The sequence below is a fragment of the Symphalangus syndactylus genome, chromosome 1 (assembly GCF_028878055.3).
Source record: "Symphalangus syndactylus isolate Jambi chromosome 1, NHGRI_mSymSyn1-v2.1_pri, whole genome shotgun sequence".
Lineage (NCBI taxonomy): Eukaryota > Metazoa > Chordata > Mammalia > Primates > Hylobatidae > Symphalangus > Symphalangus syndactylus.
Window position 1 is genome coordinate 26600162 of NC_072423.2, and position 22827 is coordinate 26622988.

Below are 22827 nucleotides of genomic sequence, written 5' to 3' on the forward strand. Positions count from 1 at the left end.
GCACAGTGGCTTATGCTGGTAATCCTAGCACTTTGAGAGGCGAAGGCAAATGGATTGCTTAAGCCCAGGAGTTTGAGATGAGCCTGGGCAACATGGCAAAATCTTGTCTCTACAAAAAATACAAAAGAAATAGGGAGGCACGGTGGCATGCACCTGTAGTGCCACCTACTCAGGAGGCTGAGGTGGGAGGATCACCTGAACCCAGGGTGGTCACAGCTGCAGTGAGCCTTGATTGTGCCACGGCACTCCAGCTCGGACAACAGAGTGAGACCCTGTCACAAATAATGATAATAATAATGATAATAAACAAAATAACTTCATGTAATTGGCTTGTTTATAACTCAAAGCATAAATACTTGAGAGGGGGATGATTACCCCATTCTCCATGATGTGCTATTTCACATTGCATGCCTGTATCAAAACATCGCAGGTATCCCGTAAATATATACATCTACTATGTATCCACAAAAATTACAAAATATATTTAAAAATTCAAAAATTAAAAAAGAATAGATCTGTTTCTCTTTCCATGGCATGGTATCTCTGGACACCAAAAAATTTATGTAGGAGGTTACATTCAAACCCCTAAGAAGTGCAAAAGTAATTTTAGTATAGGCAAAATTGGAGCTATCAGAATTCCATGGGTTAAAAACTGAATGCACTTTTTTAGACAGCAGAAATTGCCAAGGTAAGTTCTCTATGACTAAGTGTCATAATAAATGCCTTTACTCTGAATCACATATGCTATGTTTCTCAAAACACTAAATGAAATGTAGGCTTACAGTTCAGATGTGGTTATTTGCTTGACATCTGTACTTCCTGTCATCAAAGCAGGGAACAAGTGTCATCATTAAAGAATTTTGTCTTTCTGACCTATTTGAGTACAGTCTGAAAAGACAGTTGTAGAACACTTTGGAAATTTGTCCACATTGGCCTTAATGGTAACACAAAAGAGGAAGGAATGTGTGTCTCCAGGAAGGTCTCATTCAGCAGGATTGCATAGGTAAGTTTTTATCTATGCATGATGCCAGAGCTATGCATAGAAGCTGAAAAATAGTTTTAAAAATAGGCGAATAACAGTCTTGAAAATTTGGTATTAATCCTTGGAACAATAACATGATTAAAATGAGATGAGAATGGCAAGTGGCCCTCTGTCTGATTTTTTCATAGCTCACAATTCCCCTTGAGCTTGTCTAAAACTCCCTGGACACATCAGCTCTATTTAGCCTCTGGAAACAAGTCTGTCTTCAACACTAAAAGGCAGGGGGAGGAAAAGGGAAGTAAATATAAATCGCTTTAGTCTACTGTTCATATAACTTGAGATCAAGGTGACCTGGCTGCTAATATTTTATCCCACGATTCAATCTGAGTAATCAAAGTTCTTTTGTTTTCCTTAGACTCTAATAAGTGACTATTCCAGTTTGACACTTGATACAGTCTTTTATGATATACTGTAAGTTACTATTAAGAGCCTTTTTGGCTGGAATATGAACTAATAAAAATTAAATTTTACTTTTAAGTACTACATGTTTTAGCTCTACAGCTAGTTATTCTACTGCACCTTAAATTCAATAATTTAATAATATATTACATTTCATTTAATATATTATTTTATATAATATATAATATATTATTAATATAATAATATTATATTATATTATATTAATTTATAATTAATATTATATTATAATATTAATTTATAGTTAATATTATTATATTATTAATATATTATTATATATAATTTTTATATAATATATTATATATTAATTATATGTATAATTAATATATAATAATATATTAAATTATTTTATGGAAAAAATTTTTTAAACATGTTTTTCCTTTGACACATGGTATTTTGATGTTGTAGAATCTGGCTTCTGTGCATTTTGGAGGTAGGGGTTAAGCTTTAAAACTAAAGAATCAAATTTTTCTTCTGGCCGAAATGATGTTCTATGACCTAATTTAGGGGAAACCAGAACTAGGGGCCAGAACAGGATGTTAATTCTCAAGAATTTTAATCATTTCTCTGAGCTTGTCTTCAATCCAAAACATTCATGATTGCTTCCACTTCTCTGTGGCTCTATTTCTCCATCTGACGAGTGGAATACTAAACTCATCATGCAAATACCACCCTGAGTTTGTTAAGTAGGGGGTTTGGTGCTCCTATGGTGTCTCTGCAGCACCTCAGCCCAACCTGAACATTGAAGATTGACATCAAAAGTTGAAGTCTGTCATTGTTGGTGCCACCAAATGATTTAGGTTCATAAACTTCCTTATTCTTAGTAAAAGAATGAGTAATTTTGTCTTTTTTTTTTTTTTTTTTTTTTGAGATGGGGTTTCACTCTTGCTGCCCAGGCTGAAGTTCAATGGCACAATCTCAGCTCACTGCAACCTCCGCCTCCCAAGTTCAAGCGATTCTCCTGCCTCAGCCTCCCGAGTAGCTAGGACTACAGGCACATGTCACCACGCCTAATTTTTGTATTTTTAGTAGAGACAGGGTTTCACCATGTTGGCCAGGCTGGTCTCGAACTCCTGACCTCAGGTGATCCACCTGCCTCGGACTCCCCAAGTTCTGGGATTACAAGCATGAGCCACTGCACCCAGCCATTTTTTTTTTTTTTTTTTTTTGAGACAGAGTCTGAATTTCTTGCCCAGGTTAGAATGTAGTGGCACACGATCTTGACTCACTGCAACCTCTGTCTCCTGGGTTCAAGCAGTTATCCTGCTTCAGCCTCCCAAGTAGCTGGGATTACAGGCACGTGCCACCACACCCAGCTGATTTTTGTATTTTTAGTAGAGATGGGGTTTCATCACATTGGTCAGGCTGGTCTTGAACTCTTGACCTCAAGTGATTCACCTGTCTTGGCCTTCCAAGTGCTGGGATTACCGGCATGAGCTACCGCACCTGGCCAAGTAATTTTTTTCTATTTCTCTTTTACTCGAACAAGTAAATATTTACAAAGGAGATTCAGGTATGATATTCATTATAGCATAAAGTAGAGATACTGAGTGTAAACCAGTTATTGCAAAAGATGTTAAGTCTTTCAGCAAGTTTCTTTTCAAACTACCTTAATATTTAGTCAAGTTCTCATTGGTATACACCCAGCTCAAATCAGTGAGTCATAATAAACCCTTTAAAGGTTAGTCATTTTTGTCAGCTACCACCAAAATGGAAAACTACATCATGTTTTCATCGATAAAGATGAGCTCATCTTGTTACACAGTTGATATCAGAGTAATATAGATTAACAAATTACTATTAGTTTGTACAGAGAGAAAAAGAGAAATTTGTCTTAATGTTTCACTATAAGGGCACTAAAAGCCTTAGATCTAATTCATATATATAATCTGTGTTTGCTCTACATTGGCACATTTCCAAAACCACACTTTTTTAACAATTACTGCTGAGCATGGTGGTTCACGTCTGTAATCCCAGCACTCTGGGAGGCCCAGGCAGGTGGATCACGATGTCAAGAGATCAAGACCATCCTGACCAGCATCTCTACCAAAAATACAAAAATTTAGCTGAGCGTGGTGGTGCGTGCCTACAGTCCCAGCTACTCAGGAGGCTGAGGCAGGACAATCAGTTGAACCCAGGAGGCCGAGATTGCAGTGAGCTGAGAGTGCACCACTGCACTCCAGCCTGGTGACAGAGTGAGACTGTCTCAAAAAAAAAAAAAAGAGAGAAATGAAATTACTAAAATATCTTTTACTAATTTGTGTTCTCATCTTAGCAAAGACCATGACTTATTCATTTTTGTATTTCTAAAAATTAAAAGGATCCTGGGGATACGTTTGACAGTAATGAACATTTACTGAGTAAAAATTCAAGTACACGTTGGCATTGGCAAGTAATATTTAGAAATCTGTTCCCTGCTTTAGCACACAAGTTTTTTACGTGCACAAACTCAGCACCAATTTGATTTGGAACATTTAGTCTTTAACGTATTCCTTTCAAATTGATTTGTAGTTTACCCTGTTGGTTTTACTGAAGGTTATTAGTAGATATGCATTTTCTTACCTTTTTCCTCTTCCCCATGGATCTTCCTCAAAGGCCATTCTCTGAGGAGGTGACCTTCCTTCTGCAATGGCTTATTCCATCCATGGAGATGTCCTAGAAGCCTTCACCAGTGGCAATGGCACAAAGATTGTCATCCCTTAAGGAAAGATGGGCCCAGTCCTCTGCTAAACAGAAACTATCTTCATCTACCAAGGGAAGGACTGATTCTCTAAGAATGAGAATGGAATCGTGGAAACTATCTGAATACAGGAGAAACATGGGCAGCTTCTTACAGTGCACTTATGTGAAATTTCATCTTCTCTGTAATCAGAGAAAATGAATAAAGTGAGTTCTCAAGTTCATTGCCAACGCTTACAAGAAACCTATTTAGAGTGATCATTAGCAAATCCAGCAGCTCATGTTGCACTGCTTGGATATTGATCACTTAACACTTCTCCAAATCTCTGTAGAAGAAATAGGTGACTTTATGATTTATCACGTCTGAGTAATCAGGAAATAATTTAGAGAGATGACTGCCTTGGAGACATTTCGAACAAAAGAATCAATAATGAGGGAAATTTAGGCTTGGGAACATGTCAGGGCTTTATTCACTCCTGTTTTAAAAGAGCATAAGGAGGCCGGGCATGGTGGCTAATACCTATAATTCCAGCACTTTGGGAGGCCAAGGTGGTAGGATCACTTGAGTTTAGGAGTTTGAGACCAAACTGAACAACACAGAGACCCCTGTCTCACTATTTGTCTACACAAATATTTTAAAAATTAGCTGGGTGTGGTGGCTTGCCCCTGTGATCCCAGTTATTCAGGAGGCTGAGGTGGGAGGATGACCACCTCAACCAAGAGGTTGAGGCTGCAGTGAGCCATGATCGCACCAATGCACTCTAGCCTGACCAACAGAGCAAGACTCTGTCTCAAATAATAATAATAATAATAAGGAATAAATGGAAAAGAGTTTTTTACTAACAGACATCAGTCTGAGCCTGGATCAATGTTACCAATCTCATGGCTTGCTAGGAGTTCCAGGGGCAGATTTTGTAGTTACCTTAGATATTCAAAGACACTTGCTTCTTGGTACCATTTCCAAGTTCCATCTAAGGTTATTATTATTATTATCATTATTTTAATTGAGACAGGGTCTCACTCTTTCACCCAGGCTGGAGTGCAGTGACGCGAGCATGGCTCATTGCAGCCTTGATCTCCTAGGCTTACGCAACCCATCCAACTCAGTATCCCAAAGTACTGGGATTACAGGCACGAACCACTGCACCTGGCTAGTTATTTTTTGTAATGAGTGTAATCTCACAACCTCTCAAGATTGCATCTCAAACAATCCTAGGGCCCCTTCCCTCCCACCTTTACCTAGACAGCAAAATACACTCTGTGGAGTTCAGTAAGAGAGACATTTTGCCCCTCCCTTGGGAAATCCATCTAATGCAGAACCTGCAGCTGGCTCCTCCCCTTGGCTTTGTATCTTAGGTGTGGCCTTGAGATTTGAAGACTTTCTTGGCCGCAGCTGTTTTCAGTGGCTTTCCTGAAAGTGCTATGTGTGTGTCCAGACATTGAAATCTATTGCCAGGTGAGATTTCAGTTTCCATGAAGGAAAAGCAAGCATGTTGAGCTAGACCTGTTTGTAAAGAATATTTATAATCAGCGTCTTGGGGAAATTAACAGCATGTTCTGCCATCTGATTTATTTCCACATATGGTTCAATGCACTACTGACACTTTCCATTTGAAAAGAGCAAAGCCACTTAGAAAGAGGTTTTGTAATACAAGTTGCAAGACTTAATGTTCTTAAGAACACACCAGATCTTTAGAAGTCTGAATGATTCAATCTAAGAATTGCCAGTCATAAGTTCTAAATATCATTAAACAGTACTTCATTTTACTGGAAGTTGCAAATGACAGAACATTAGTGTATTAGTCAGGGTTCTCTAGAGGGCCAGAACTAACAGGATATATGTATATATGAAAGGGAGCTTACTAAGGAGAATGACTCGCATGAGCACAAGGTAAAGCTCCACGATAGGCCATCTGCAAGTTGAGGGGCAAGGAAGCCAGTGGTGGAGCAGTCTGAGTCCCAAAACCTCAAAAGTTGGAAAGCTGACAGTGCAGCCTTCAGTCTGTGGCCAAAGGCCCAAGACCCTCTGGCAAACGAGTCCAAGTGTCCAAAAGCTGAAGAACTTGGAGTTTGATGTTCAAGGTCAGGAAGCATCCAGCACGGGAGAAAGATGAAGCTCGGAAGACTCAGCAAGTCTGCTCTTCCACCTTCCCCTGCCTGCTTTTTTCTTTCTTTTTTTTTTTTTTTTGATACGGATCCTCACACTGTCACCCGGGCTGGACTGCAATGGTGCAATCGCGGCTCGGTGCAATCGCGGCTCACTGCAACCTCTGCCTCCCAGGTTCACGCGATTCTCCTGACTCAGCCTCCTGAGTAGCTGGGATTATACTGCCTGCTTTTTTCTAGCTGTGCTGGCATCTGCCCCTGCCAGGGTCTGCCTCTCCTAGGCCACTGACTCAAATGTTAATCTCCTTTGGCAACACCCTCACAGACACACCCAGGATCAATACTTTGCATCTTTCAATCCAATCAAGTTGCCACTCAGGATTAACCATCACAATTAGTGCACAAATGGGGGTTCACATATACTCCCCTCAGTAAACTCTTGTACAAGAGGTAAAGAGTGAGTGAGCACAGATGGTAATAACATTATTTCCTGAAATATCTGACTGAGAGCTGTCCTACATATTTACACCCATTCTCCACGTTCAAATCCCTGCCTCAAGAAACTTCTTGGCCAGGCGCGGCAGCTCATTCCTGTAATACCAGTACTTTGGGAGGCCGAGGCAGGTGGATCACCTGAGGTCAGGAGTTCGAGACTAGCCTGGCCAACATGGTGAAACCCCATCTCTATTAAAAATACAAAAGTTAGCTGGGTGTGATGGCAGGTGTCTGTAATCCCAGCTACTTGGGAGGCTAAAGCAGGAGAATTGCTTAAACCCACGAGGTGGAGGTTGCAGTGAGCTGAGATGGCACCTTTGCACTCCGGCCTCAACGAAAGAGTGAGACTCCATCTCAAAAAAAAATAAACCTCTTGATTACAAAGAAGGGGCCTCCCTTTTATGCTTGTACATTGCTCCAAGGACAAAAAAATCTCAATTAAAATTATGAGTTTTGAGCAAACATTATTTAATAATAAATCAATTTGCTATAAACCTGCGTCACTGCACATATTTCAATTAAGACCAAGTGTAACTGTAGAACCAGGGTATTTCGGCTGAAGTCAGGGTGATCTGAATTCGCATGTGTGGTAGAGTGGAGTGGTGGGAGTGACTTTTCCTTTCTCAGACCCTCATTACTTTCAAATAATAATTATTTGAGAAGAGACCCTTGTGAGCAAAAGCAGAGGAAGCTTCAAACTGCAAACAACTTTCCCAATGTATTTAAACACAATCTAATGAGACAGTTAAAAGCATGATGAAATATGACTGCTGTTCATAAACTTGAAGCATGATTTTGTAATTGTTAACATTTACCTTAATCTCTTTGTCTTTTTGAGCCAATTTCTTTAGGCTGTTTGGCACATTAATAATTAGATTATAGGCCAGGTGCAGTGGCTCATGCCTGCAATCCCAACACTTTGGGAGGCCAAGGCAGGCGGATCCCCCGAGGTCAGAAGTTTGAGACCAGCCTAACCAATATGGAGAAACCCTACCTCTACTAAAAATACAAAATTAGCTGAGCATGGTAGCACATGCCTGTAATCCCAGCTACTCAGAAGGCTGAGGCAGGAGAATCACTTGAACTCGGGAGGCAAAGGCTGCAATGAGCCGAGATCGTGCCATTGCACTACAGCCTGGGCAACAAGAGCAAAACTCCATCTCAAATAATAATAATAATAATGTTTAGATTATAGACCAATTTAAAGTTTAAGGTTCTGGCAAAACAATTATTCTTTGAAGTAACTGGGTAAACTGTTAACAGCTCAGAAAAGTCTATTTTAATTATTTCTAATCAGGGACCCCATTTTATTTTTCTTCAAAAAGTAATACCATCCTATATTTACATTAAAAAACTTTTTAAGGATTTTTACTCTGGGTAATATTCTTTATTATGCTCCTAGCAGTGTTGCATGCTGAGCAGGGTCTTATTTGGTTGAGAAGATTGAGGCTCAGTTTGGAAAGTATGAATCTCAGAGCAAACCCAGGTCTCCCTAACTCCTGGCCCGAGTAGCTAGGACTACAGGCATGTACCACCACAGCCAGCTAATTTTTTAATTATTTTTTGTAGAGACAGGGTCTCCATATGTTGCCCAGTCTGGTCTCAAACTCCTGGCCTCAAGCAATCCTACTGCCTCAACCTCCCAAAGTGCTGGAATTACAGGCGTGAACCTCTGCGCCTGGCCAGTGCCCTTTCCATTCTATCAAAATCAGATGAAATCTTCCATATGAAAACTTATAACACTTTTTCCCTTCTAAGTAGCTTATTTGGGGTCTCCTCTTTCATCCTTATAAGAAAAACCATGGCAAAAAAAAAAAAAAAAAATAGGCAGGATGCTAAGTGCAAAATATATCAACATCGGTATAACCGATTAGGAAAATTTACAGACCAACAGGCAATCATTTTAACTGATGCTTAAAACATAAATTTTAGTAAGTAATTTGAGAATATAACAACTGGGTTGTCATCCAATACTCCCATTACATCATTGTGCTCCAAGAGACTTAGAACAACGTCATGTAGTTCTAAAATGGGGCTGCGGCATGGTATGGTGGCTCACGCCTGTAATCCCAGCACTTTGGGAGGCTGAGGCAGGCAGATCACGAGGTTAGGAAATCAAGAACATCCTGGCTAACACAGTGAAACCCCATCTCTACTGAAATACAAAAAATTAGCTGGGCATAGTGGCACACGCCTGTAGTCCCAGCTACAGGGGAGGCTGAGGCAGGAGAATCGCTTGAACCTGGGAGGCGGAGGTTGCAGTGAGCCAAGATCGCACCATTGCACTCCAGCCTGGGCGACAGAGCAAGACACTGTCAAAAAAAAAAAAAAAATGGGACTGCGGTGACAGTTGCAGGGCTGCATAAAATTACTAAGACTGGTCAACCTTAACATGGGCTAAATGTATAGTTCATAAGATAAACCTCAAGAAAGCTGTTAAAGCCATATACCCACTATTATGGGCTAAATTGTATCCCCCCCCCACCGCCAAAAACAAATTCACATGTTGAAGTCCTAACCCCCAATACCTTAGAATATGACTGTCTATTTGGAGATAAGGTTTTAAAGAGGCAATAGAATTAAAATGAGGTCATTAGAATGAACTCCAATCCAATATGACTGTTGTCCTCCTGAGACTTGGACACAGATAGGCACAGAGAAAAGAACAAATGAAGTGAGGAATCAGCCGCCTACAAGCCAAGGAGAGAGGCCTCAGAATACACCAACCCTGCCGACACCTTGATCGCGGACATCTAGCCTCCAGAATTGTGAGAAAAAAATTGTTGTTTAAGCCACCCAGTCTGAAGTTTTTTGTTATGGGAGATGGGAGCCCTCACAAATTAATGCACTCCTCCCAACACACACACACACACACACGCACACACACACACACAATACAATGCTACCTAATACAAGCTATATGAAAACCTACCCTTATGAATAGCTATTGATTTTTACTTCTCTTCTGGGCCATTTTTTTACTCATTAAATATTTTATGCTTAAATTTCAGTTATTTATGTTTTAATGCTAATGGTTATAGATTTTAAGAATGAACTACGAGGCCAGGTGCAGTGGCTCATGCCTGTAATCCCAGCATTTTGAGGGCTGAGGCGAGTGGATCACCTGAGGCCAGGAATTTCAGACCAGCCTGGCCAATATGGTGAAACCCCGTCTCTACTAACAATACAAAATTAACTGGGTGTGGTGGTGCATGCCTATAATCCCAGCTACTTGGGAGGCTGAGGCAGGAGAATCACTTGAACCTGGGAAGCGGAGGCTGCAATGAGCCAAGATCGTTCTGTTGCATTCCAGCCTGGGCAACAAGAGCAAAACTCTGTCTCAAAAAAACAAAGAATGAACTAAGAAAATTCAGCATAGAACATCAAAGAGCTACCATAGCCTTATTAACTACATAGCTCAAATCTATAAAAATACAAATAAACCACGTTCTTTGTGGAGAATGACTTACCCAAAGTGTCCACAGTCACTGGTGGATACTGTGAAAACTGGAGCCAATATCTGGGCACCTGCTTCCTTATTAACCACTTAATGCTCATTGCTAGTCATAGTGAGAGTGGCCCAAAAAGCTGGGCCAAAGAAAGGGAAGATAAAATAATTCTTGTCATTGTGACTATACAAACTGTATAGAGTCCATATAATCAGAAAGCATAAAAATCATACAGTAAAGCAAGCACTATTTATTATATTTCATAACAGTAAAAGTTTCCCTTGTTTCAATTCCCTTCTCAATTTTGGACCGCAGGAACATATTGTGCCACACTGAAATCCTAAAATGACAGAAAAACATTGGGGTTAAGAAGTGTTTTTAGTCAGATGAGTTCTGAGGCAGGCAGCAATGAAGTTAAACAATGGCAGTTAATGGCATCTCTCCTTCATGCCTGTCCCCACACTTTGTTGACAAGTTGGGGTGCAAATAAATGTGTGTTGCTGTGTTCTACTTGAAACATTTGACAGGACCTTTTCTTTGAAAATCACAACTGCAAACAAAAGTCTAACCTCAGATAAAGAGAGATTAAAATGGCGAAAAACCATCTTGAAATCACAAATACCACCCTCCAGTTCTAACAAAATAATGTGTTTTCTATGGAAGTTAGGGAAGAAACTTCCCAAACAGATGGAATGAAATTCTTTGTAGAGAAAACACGAAGCTAAGACAGTGAAATGTTGGGTGGTGTTCTGTAACCCAGAGGTCTGCCCCCTGCTATTTGTCTCACTTTTTTCTTTATGCCTATATTTTAATTACTCACTCTATCCTCTTTCATAGACCCTACAGAATTGGTGACCGAAGAGGCCATCTGCCTTCCAAGAAAATCGCTAGTAAGTTGCCCAATATTTAAAGATACCTAGCCCCAGGCCAGGCACCGTGGCTCACACCTATAATCCCAGCACTTTGGGAGGCCAAGGTGGGTGTATTACTTGCGCTCAGGAGTTCAATACCAGCCTGGCCAACATGGCGAAACCCTGACTCTACTAAAAGTACAAAAATTAGCCGGGTATAATAACACACACCTGTAATCCCAGCTACTTGGGAGGCTGAACCAGGAGAATAGCTTGAACCCCAGAGGTGAAGGTTGCAGTGAGCCGAAATCACACCACTGTACTCCAGCCTCGGCAACAGAGCAAGACTCTGTCTCAAAATAAAATAAAAACAATAGATACCACATAGGAGTAGCTTCCAAAACTCAGCTCTCTTTTTTCTCTGGATTGACAACCAGTTGCAGCTGCCATAAAAGAAAGTACACAAATTCTAAAATCCTGGTGTTTAAATCTAACATATTTCCTATGTTAGCTGGCCGATAAGTTTGGAAATTTATATTTAATGTATCTCCACAGAAGCTATTTGCATTTCTAAGAATGTGACAACCTATGAAGGTGTTTACTTCATAGGCAGAGCAAAGTTTCAGACCATCTAACTATGCAGCATAGTTTATGTAATTCCCTCGCCTCTCAGAGGCTTTTTCAAATCTTGTGTTCACCAAGGGTTAAAAGCACCAACTCAATGCCTACAAGATCAGGCTACAGAATAGGAAAATCAAAACATTAAAATAGGTGTTAGACTAAATTTCACTGTGCTTTAGAGTAGATATCACCAATGGACAAGGATCTCTGCTTTTATGATTATGTAGGTTAATGGCCTGACTAAACGAATGGTCTTTAGTTTCCATTTTGGCTGCAGAGCAGGGTAAGTACAGGGCCTTGTCTTGCCATTCTGCCTTATTTCCCTGTGTTGACATCAAGGGGACCCATTTCAAAGGGAATATTGGTTACCATTTCAGAGTATATACTTATGAACATCAAACTCATTCTTAATGTAAAAGGAAATTGAGAGTGCCAATTTCCTTTGGATGAGATTTGAGCTAAGAACAGGAGTAAGAGTCAGGTGTGGTGGCTCACGCCTGTAATCCCAGCACTTTGGGAGGCCAAGGCAGGCAGGCAGATCACTTGAGATCAGAGGTTCAAGGCCAGACTGGCCAACATGGTAAAACCCTGTCTCTACAAAAAAAAAATACAAAAATTAGCCAGGCATCGTGGCACACACCTGTAGTCCCAGCTACTCAGGAGGCTGAGGCAGGAGAATCACTTGAACCTGGGAGGCAGAGGTTGCAATGAGCCAAGATCGCACCATTTGCACTCCAGCCTGGGTGAAAGAGTGAGACTCTATCTCAAAAAAAAAAAAAAAAAAAGGAAGAGTTGGCATTAATCCAGCTAGAAAACCTACTCACTGATAGGAAAACTGTGATGTTGATCAAGTCCTTCATTCCATTAGGTCTCTGTGTAAAGAGGGCTGCAATAACTTCCTTCTTACATGAACACTCAGAAGAAAATTTATAAAACAATATAGTACATTTATCAGAGCAAAAAAGTGAATGGAGGCTGATTAGTGGATAGGGAAGAACCATTAGCAAAATGATGCATTAAATGTCTGTTTCCATTTCTCTTGTGATAGATCGCTTGTTCATTTAAGTAACCCCTATGTTTCGATTATAGCTATCAGCATATAAAAATATTGTCTATGCTCCCAAAAAAAAAAAAAAATCACAAAGGTTTTTAGCCTCATAAAGTTTGGTAAATACGCATCAGAATAACTTCAAAAGTATTCAATGACAAAGAAACGTAATATTTGTAACCATTAGCTAAACGTAAAATTAAATATTACACATCTATGAGGCTGGCCTTGGAGACAAAGAAAAATGCAAAAACAAATTATGAAAAGTAATATCGGCCAGCCTCAGTGGCTCATGCCTGTAATCCCAGCACTTTAAGAGGCCAAGGCGGGCGGATCACCCGAGGTCGGGAGTTCGAGACCAGCCTGACCAACATGGAGAAACCCCGTCTCTACTAAAAATACAAAATTAGCTGGGCATGATGGCACACGCCTGTAATCCCAGCTACTCTGGAGGCTGAGGCAGGAGAATCACTTGAACCCAGGAGGCGGAGATTGCGGTGAACTGAGATCACGCCATTGTACTCCAGCCTGGGCAACAAGAGCAAAACTCCGTCTAAAAAAAAAAAGAAAGAAAAAGAAAAGAAAAGTAATATCTTCAGGGACTGCAGTGTAGGATGTTTCTGTGCAGCGTTTTATTTAGTGAAGTTAAAGATACCATGAAGCATACCAAACTCGTTTATATATAAAATAGAAAATCATTTCTCCATCTGAAGGGAAGTCTATTGGCTATGTTTTAGTAAACTCTGAACCAAAGAACCTGCGAATGTCACTGTTCCAGCAGGAAGCATCTGGTTCATTCAGGCTATACCACAGACTGTCCATCATAACATTTAGAAAAAATGTCAGCTATTCCAACCTTCTACCTCCATATTTTTTACCCCACCTAAGTATGTTGGTTCCCTAGGCTGCTACCACAAAGTACCACAAACTTGCCTATACCAACAAAAATTTGTTATCTCACAATTCTGGAGGCCAGAAGTCTGAAATTGAGGTATAGAAAGACCATGTCCTTGCTGAAGGCGCTTGGGAAGAAGCCCCTTTTGCCTCCTCTAGCTCTAGGTGGCTGCCGGCATTTCCTGGTTCTAGACTCTTCACTCCAATTTCCACCTCCATTGTCATGCAGTATTCTCCCTGTGTGTCTCTGTGTCTTTGTACAGCTTTCTAAAAACACCAATCCCAGCCTGGACAACATGGGGAGACCCTGTCTCTATGTATAATTTAAAAATTGTCCAGGCATGCTGGTGGACACCTGTAGTCCTAGCTACGCGGAAGGCTGCAGTGGGGGGATCACCTGAGTCTGGGAGGTCAAGACTTCAGTGAGCTGAGATTGTGCCACTGCACTCCAGCTTGGGTGACAGAGACCCTGTGTCCAAAAAATAAATTAAAAAAAAAATAAAACACCAGTCATTGGATTTAGGGTGCAACCTAATACAGTATGATCTCATCTTAACTTGATCACACATGTAAAGACCCTTATTTCCAAATAAGGTCATGTTCTGAGGTTCCAGGGAGACGTGAACTTGGGGAGGCCCTAACCAACCCAGTACATTCACCAATGATAAAAATATGTTTTTATTAATCAAATATCATCTGAGAATCCACAATTTTTAAACATATATACTGTGTTAAGAGTCTGAATACAAGTATTCCAAATTATCCTTTTAAACTTTTTTTTTTTTTTTTTTTTTTTTTTGGTGAAATGGAGTCCCACTCTTTCACCCAGGCTGGAGTGCAGTGGCGTGGTCTCAGCTCACTGCAACCTGCGCCTCCCGGGTTCAAGTGATTCTCCTGCCTCAGCCTCCTGAGTAGCTGGGACTACAGGCGCCCACCAACACTCCCAGCTAATTTTTGTATTTTTAGTAGAGATAGGGTTTCACCACATTGGCTGGGCCGGTCTCAAACTCCTGCCCTTAAGTGATCTGCCCACCTCGGCCCCCCAAAGTGGTGGGATTACAGAAATGAGCCACCACACCTGGACCCTTTTAAAGTTTCTTAATCTCAAATGACTGAAATTATATCTACACATCAGACAACTTCTCCTGCGCTGGGTACAGCAATGCAGATTGTTGTTGTTCTTTACTTCCTGTTTTTTTTCTTTGTTAATCTTTAAAAAAAAAAAAAGGTAGTTCCTAGTTTTAAAAAAATGCTGCATGCTGCTGGAGAAGTCCATCATCCCTGAACATCTTTTTGAAACATGACCTGCTTCAGGAACATGCTCTAGTTTTATGCCTCCCTTTATAGTTATAAAATAGATTTAATTTTTTCCTATGTACCCTATCATCCTGCCTTAGACAAACTTACAATACTTAGTAGCTTCGGTTAACAAATACTACTGTGGAAAACAGGTGATAGTCATCATTAATTTAAGGTAAAAAGCAGAGCCACGTGGTTAAAATACAAGTTTGAAGAAGTCTCTTACTGCTTTTATGTATGGAGAGCAGTGATCTCAAGACACTTCACCTTCAGAGACTGAACTGACAATGGTGCCAATATGAGAAGAAAAAGTGTCATATTTGAGATACCTGTTGTAGTAGCCTGAGTTTTGGACTGGGGCTTGAAGAAAAAAAAATTTATTGAGCTGGGCAAAGTGGCTCACACCTATAATCCCAACATTTTGGGAGGCCAAGGCAGGAGGATCACTTGAGCCCAGGAGTTCAAAACCAGCTTGGGCAACAATTTCTAAACATGTATATTCTGTTTAGAGGCCAGATACAAGTACAATACAAATACAGAGTTTCTATGGCAAAAACCTGTCTCTACAAAAAATACAAAAATTAGGGGGGCATGGTGGTGAGCACCTGTAGTCCCAGCACTTAGGAGGCTGAGGTGAGAGGATCGCTTGAGCCCCCGAGGTCAAGGCTGCAGTGAGCTGTGATTGTGTCACTGCACTCCAGCTTGGGCAACAGAGCAAGACACAGTGGCTCACGCCTGTAATCCCAGCACTTCCATCCACTCCATCTCTTCTTCAGTTTCATCAAGACCTGTAGGTACTTGAGCCCTTTCTTTTCCGCCCACCTGCCATGACCACTCTCTTCCTTATCCAACATAGACATAGTAGTTCCTCAGATTCTTTCCTGCCAAGATCTTCAATTCCCTTGCCCCCTTGTCCCCTTGACATGCCTCTCCCCTGAAACCACAAGCTCGATCTAACCAGCTCTTCTCCTATTGACATTCGTAGGGGCATAGTTGGAGGCTGCTGGAGGAAAGCCCACCAACCCACAGATTGCAGCTGGCCATTAATGCTGCCCACCAGGCTTGTGTTTCCTGATCAGCTGTTCTCCTCGTGCTGCAGTGGCTATTTCCAACCGTCTCAGCTGTCTTCAAACCTTCTACCCCCGTAGAGCAGAGACAGCTAGCTGAGGAGCCAACCAGCATCTCCTGCTTCCAGGACCCCCAGGAAAGCCACAAACCACCAAGTTCAAGTCATGGAGTATGAGCAGAAGTGATGTGCCCCTTCAAGCTCATTATTGTTGGAAATATCGAAAACCTTTAAAGTAAAAAAAAAAAAAAAAGGCCAGGCATGGTGGCTCGTGCCTGAAATACCAGCCCTTAGGAGGCCAGGGCAGGTGGATCGCTTGAGCCCAAGAGTTTAAGACCAGTCTAGGCAACATGGTGAAAGTCTATCTCTACAAATAATACAAAAAATAAAAATAAAAAAATAGCCAGGTACAGTGGCATGTGCCTGTAGTCCCAGCTAGTTGCAGGGCTAAGGTGAGAGGATCGTTTGAACCGGGGAGGCAGAAGCTTCAGTGAGCCAAGATCACATCATTGCACTCCAACCTGGGCAACAGAGCGAGACCATCTCAAAAAATAAAAAAATAAAAATTTAAATGATGTGCCTTTTCTCTGGACCAGGATTATCCAAACCTCTCACAAATGTTCCTCTCTTTCCCCATCTACAGAGTGGGTGCTAGGGCCTGGGGCCACCAGTTAAAGAATCAGAGCCTCTCTCTCTCAACTGAGGTCCAGAATGACTTTGTGAAGCAAATAAGCAAAACACACACACACACACACCTCAAATCCCTGACGCTCGGCTGTGCCCAGTGGGAAATACATATAAGCTCACCATTGAGACGTGGCTAGGGCAGAGCGGCCCTTCACTACTCCACCCTGTGCTGGCTCCTCCTACTCAGCATGTGGCCTTGCTTCCTGTTCTACCAAAGAAGAAGGAAAATGTGTTTTGCTTTCCTTTAAATAATAGATACCAGCTTCCTGTGGCCTGACTAATTAGGGCTTAATGATGTTGTCATCAAGGAGATGAGCTCTCACCTGATACGAGATCAGCAGCCATTAGGGCCTCCAGTCTCTAAATCTCAGCATGGAGGGCAAGATCTGAGGACCTGGGGGCAAAGGGAGTTCACAGACCCGGGCTCCGGACCTCTGCCCTTCCACATTTCCTACAGAATTATATCCTAATGGAATGTGTTTTTCTGTCTAAAAGTCTTTTATTGAACTTCCTTATGTTTCTATAACAAAAATAGGTGTACACATTGAAATTTTAAAAAATTATTTACTTTGATCTTAAAGCTCTGTATTTAAATTTTCTTCTGGATTAAATTATCTTTACCATTGTTTTCAGTGAACAGTTGATCAAAGTACCTAAATATTACATATTTTAAGTCATTAAACAGAAAGTAAATATAAAATATAAAGGAAATATATTGAGAACGAAGCTCCTGAAAGGTGAATGGTACTATTTGTTTAATAGTTTAGAGGGCTTTTGCAATTTTTAATGTATCTGTAGATGATAGCGTGAGACTAAGTTGGCATGGATTTTATTCCTATTTTTGTTTTTATATATATATATATATACAACTGTGAAAAACTTGTTCACATAAATAAATAGAAATGGGAAGGGAATTTGGGCACAGAAATGATATTCAATTCCCTGAACAACTTCTCAGTTTTACTGATAAGATTAAATTATTGTGAATGCTTTTCCACTAGAAATAAGTAACTTTCTTAGTTCATCTGTCAATGAAACAAATCACTTGATTAGCTGACAGGTGCGAAACAAATAAACAACATGATTATTTCCTCCTTCAATTGAAAACTCTCTGGTTTGCAAAAGAGCCCATCAATCCATCATTCACTTTCTCAACACTCCCACCCACTGCTACTGTTTGCTTTCTTTTCTTTTTGTTTTCTTTTTTTTTGGCAACAGAGTCTCACTTTTTGCCCAGGCTGGCCTCCCAGGTTCAAGCCATTCTCCTGCCTCAGCCTCCAGAGTAGCTGAGTTTACAGGTGCCCACCACCAAACCCAGCTAATTGTTGTGTTTTTAGTAGAGACGGAGTTTCGCCACATTGGCCTGGCTGGTCTCAAACACCTGACCTCAGGTGATCCACCCAGTTTGGCCTCCTAAAGTGCAGGGATTACAGGCATGAGCCACTGCTCCCGGCCTACCATTAGCTTTCATATGCAGGGGGTTAGACCCAGGGAAAATACCCTTCAGGAAGATTCGCATGAAGGCAAACTCTCAGGAAGAAAAATTTTAGCAAAACATACATATGGAATTTGCTGCCCCCGGCAGTCTGGAGGAAAAGGACATCCACTCTGTCTCTTTGCGCTGAGGCCCCACTGAGACCAAGCTACTGGACTTTCTCTCTGATTCCATCAGGTAGGACCCAGCATCTTCTAGGACCTGCAATCCCTGGTGAGAGCCAGTCCTGCACCCAGTGGTAAGAAATTTCAAGCCTTGACCCACTTCTGGACAGGAACACTGCCCTCCTTCACTCCCTCTGGGTCTGGGGAGGAAGTGGGGAAGCATTAAAACTTGCTTTGTTCACACTGTGAGTCTGCGTTTTCTACATAAAGAAAATCTAGAACTTGACAATGAGTGTTCCAGCAAATCAATACACTAGAGATTCTAACTGAATTCCCTTCCTCATGTTTGGAAAAGAGCTCTTCATGTCACGTCACTTCACAGTCTGCTTGTTCTGGAATGGCTGCCATGCTCTGGTTGTCAGAGGCATTTGAACCAAAGCAACTCCATCTTAAATAAGGGCTGGGTAAAAATAAGGCTGAGACCTACCGGGCTGCATTCTAAGTCACCGGATGAGCTAGAAGGTCAGCACAAGATACAGGTCATAAAGACCTTGCTGATAAAACAGCTTGCAGTAAAGAAGCCGGCCAAAACCAAGATGGTGACGACAGTGACCTCTAGTCGTCTTCACTGCCACACTCCCACCAGCGCCATGACAGTTTACAAATGCCATGGCAATGTCAGGAAGTTACCCTATATTATCTAAAAAGGGCAGGCATGAATAATCCACATTTTGTTTAGCATATAACCAAGAAATAATCATAAAAATGGGCAACCAGCAGCCCTTGGGGCTGCTTTGCCTACCAAGTAGCCATTCTTTTATTCCTCTACTTTCTCAATAAACTTGCTTTCGCTTTACTCTATGGACTCTTCCTGAATTCTTTTTCATGCGAGATCCAAGAACCCTCTCTTGGGGTCTGGATGGGGACCGCTTTCTGGTAACAGGGCCTTCCTGATTTAATCGGGGATGGTTGGGATGGACAGGGACTCACAGTCACAAAATATGGCTACCTAAGACCAGCATTAGGAGTAGGATGAAGGGTCTTTCTCCTGGAAGGGCTGTAATCTTGCTAATGCCAGCTTTCCCTCTCTCTGTCTCTTCACAGTGTCAGAGTACCCTTCCTCCTGGTCAAGGCTAACACCCCAACCTGGCCCTGAAAACCATTCCCCACTACCCTCTCAACCCCCGGCACTTCCCTTATCACCCACCCACCTCTTCAGGGATCTGTCATCTAAATACAACCTTCTGGCCAGGTATGGTGGTTCCTGCCTGTAATCCAGCACTTTGGGAAGTGGAGGCAGGAGGACTGCTTGAGGCCAAGAGTTCAAGACCACCTGGCCAACAAAGCACAACCCCATCTCTAAAAACAAATAAATAAATACACCCTTGTGTAACATCACTAACCTCCCTGCTAGTACCTTCCCTTCACTATTTAAAATGCTGACAATTTCTCCCTAGAAACTCACTCGTCCAGGTAGTAAATCATAAAATGCAGCTACGATAATTAAAATATCTTGGAACTGCAAAAGAAGAAAACAGAGGTACAGAGTCCAGAAACAGACCCAGCTGCATTCTAGAATGAAATTTATGCCATGTTGGCATTTCAAATCAATGGGAGAAAGTGCATTGTGTAATACATAAAATACTTTGAAAATAAATAAATCTTAGGCCCAATTTTCCCTCACAAGCCAAAAGGAGCTTCCTGATGAATTGAAAGTTTAAACATAAAATCATAAAACTACTAGAAGAAATCCTGGGAAGTCATTTCTAAGCATGAGGAAGTCATTTCTAAGCAGAGATGCAAAATCCTAAATTTAAAGGAAAAGATTTTTAAATCTGTTAGTGTAAAAACATAAAACTTACATTTCCTTACAATGTCATATCATTCAATAAATAACAGCCAAAGACAATTAACAAAAAGTCCAAATGACTTGCCGAATTCACTTATTAATTCTAGTATTGTGCTTTCCTTTTTCAATATTTAAGCAAATAATCTCATCTTCTATTGCATTAGCTAGAGCCTCCAAAACAATGTAGGAGTAATAAATAAGTTGAGATAACAAGTGTATCTGCCTTATTCCTCATTTTAATTCAGTTACCTTTTTTTGTTCTATAATACTTGGTATGATGTTTGCTTTTGGGTTTTGGCAAATCTCATCATATTTAGGTAGCTTTTTTCTCTGAAGTGAATATTGAATTATCACATACTTTTAAATATTTATTAATATAATCTTGCAGGTTTTCTCTTTTAATTTGTTACTGTAATTGATTATTATTTATAGCTTTTTAAACGTTGAACAATTCTTGCATTCCAGAATAAATTTACTTAATCTTGGTATTTATTCTTTTTTTTTCTTCAAGGTTAACACGTTAATATATTGACATTTTTGCTTACAAACGTAAAATTTGCATACGTAGGAAAAAAAATCAGTTCCGTAGACACGAAAGAATACTAGAGACAGAAAGCAATCACAAAAAGTTCAGTTCTGGGGAGAAAGTGGAGCTGCATTCCATGGCTGGTATCTATATACACAGGGAAGGAAAAAGAAATATTCCGCGGGATCAAAACTTGATGTGGAAAATAAACTGGGGTCATTTTTGTCTCAGCTGAGAATCTTATTCTGATCCAGGTGGCTACACTGAGTCCTGGAAGGCCTAAAATGGGCAAAGTCTGGCCTTGTTCACAAATTATGATCCAAGATATTAACCACAGTTCTCCCTCTTCTCTTTAATATCCAAGACCCTGAAGTTGATTCAAGGAATGAAAAGAACAGAGCTAAAAGAACAATCAGTTTAGCATGCAAGTAATGTCAATGGCCAACTTCTTCAAGGTATGGATCATTATTTAAAAGTACACATAGAGGCCGGGTGCAGTGGCTCATGCCTATAATCCCAGCACTTTGGGAGGCCGAGGCGGGTGGATCACAAGGTCAGGAGATCGAGACCATCCTGGCTAACACGGTGAAATCCCGTCTCTACTAAAAATACAAAAAATTAGCGGGGCGTGGTGGCGGGCACCTGTAGTCCCAGCTACTCGGGAGTCTGAGGCAGGAGAATGGCGTGAACCCGGGAGGTGGGGCTTGCAGTGAGCTGAGATCATCGTGCCACTGCACTCCAGCCTGGGCGACAGAGTGAGACTCTGTCTCAAAAAAAAAAAAAAAAAAAAGGACACATGGAAGTAAAATGCTTACTCAAAAATGAACAGAAGTTTCTTCTAACTCACGCACTTCTTGACTTGGAATTACTAAGTGTAGCACCGTAAACAAAGGATGTCATTGAGATACTGAGGCTATCAAAATGTTGGCATCTGTGGGAGTTGTGGCCAAAGAAATGAAATATCTGAGCCCACCTCATCCCCAGTATGCATTTCATACCAGGATCAAATCACTAATGACCGTGAATTTCCAGGCTCAACTATGGCTGCCTAATGAGGCTGGCCCCACTGGGGATGGGGACTGGGGAGGGGACACACATGGGTGCCCAAGCTTCAGTCCACATCTCCCCCAGTTCATCCAGAAGCAGCCATGGGGCACAGGGAGACGTCTGCTTCAAGAGCATTTCAGCTGCAAAAGTCAATACTCTCTGGTTCCTGTAATTCCCTCCCAGTAATTCCAAGTCCAAAATTACCACCAGTGCAACATGAAAAACTGTTCACAGTTTTTAAGTAAAGCGTACATACAGCTTTAACAACGATTATAATCTTAACAAAGCCGTTCTTATTATACAGGATGGAAAATCCTCAAAGCGACATTTTAAACCATGGGCACTAGCGTTGTCATACGTTGCATCTATCCAGAGACGACAGATAAACACACATCCTTCCAGGTGGGAACAGACACTCTCACGTCAACAAGTCCCCTAGGACTGGCGATAAAAACAGACTTGTGGTCACCACTCAGTTTCTCGGGCATCTGGCTTCATGTGGAATCCTATGTAAGTTGGCCTCAGAGGGAAGTGACTGAGCAGCAAAGCAAGACAGCATGTATGTAACTAGTCGGGCAAAATAACACGTCTGTGCTACCTGGAACGTATGTTAGGGAAAACAGGACCATATGGAGGGTGGGGCAGAGATATTCACTGCGCTAAACTGCCTTTTTACAATCACATGTTTAAAGCATGCAGGACAGAAAACCAGAATAATTCAGAGCTTGAAAACATGAAACAACAGAAACGTGAATATTTGAAATACATAGTTCATCATATTGGAAATAAGAGCACTGGACAGAAAGGCAGGACTGGATTTTCCAGAGACTCCCACATTTTGGGGCTCAAAATTCCATGTTCTAAGCTTCTCTATCATGCAGAGATCAAGAACAAAAGCAAGGCAGGGGTCCTGGCCAGACTGAGTGGCACCTTGAACCAGTCCCTGTGTCCTGAGGGCCCCTGGGCCCCATTTCCCGTCCATAACCCGAGTTTGCTCAGCTACGGTCTGTCCTGGTGCTCAGTGGACAGCCACAGGGCCCCATTCCTGTGGGCCTTCAGGGGGACAAGAGAGAGCAATCCCCCCACAGTCCAACCTCTCAGAAGGCCTGAAATGAAAACGCTCTAACTAAGGCTCTCCTTCCACTCCCCCAC

The 22827-nt window shown here is 41.4% G+C and overlaps 1 pseudogene; it reads right to left on the reverse strand.

The window, feature by feature from the left end:
• LOC129488141 (nuclear factor erythroid 2-related factor 3-like) overlaps positions 1–22163 on the reverse strand; it is a 38618-nt pseudogene extending 16455 nt beyond the window's left edge.
• Between the last annotated feature and the right edge of the window lie 664 nt (positions 22164–22827).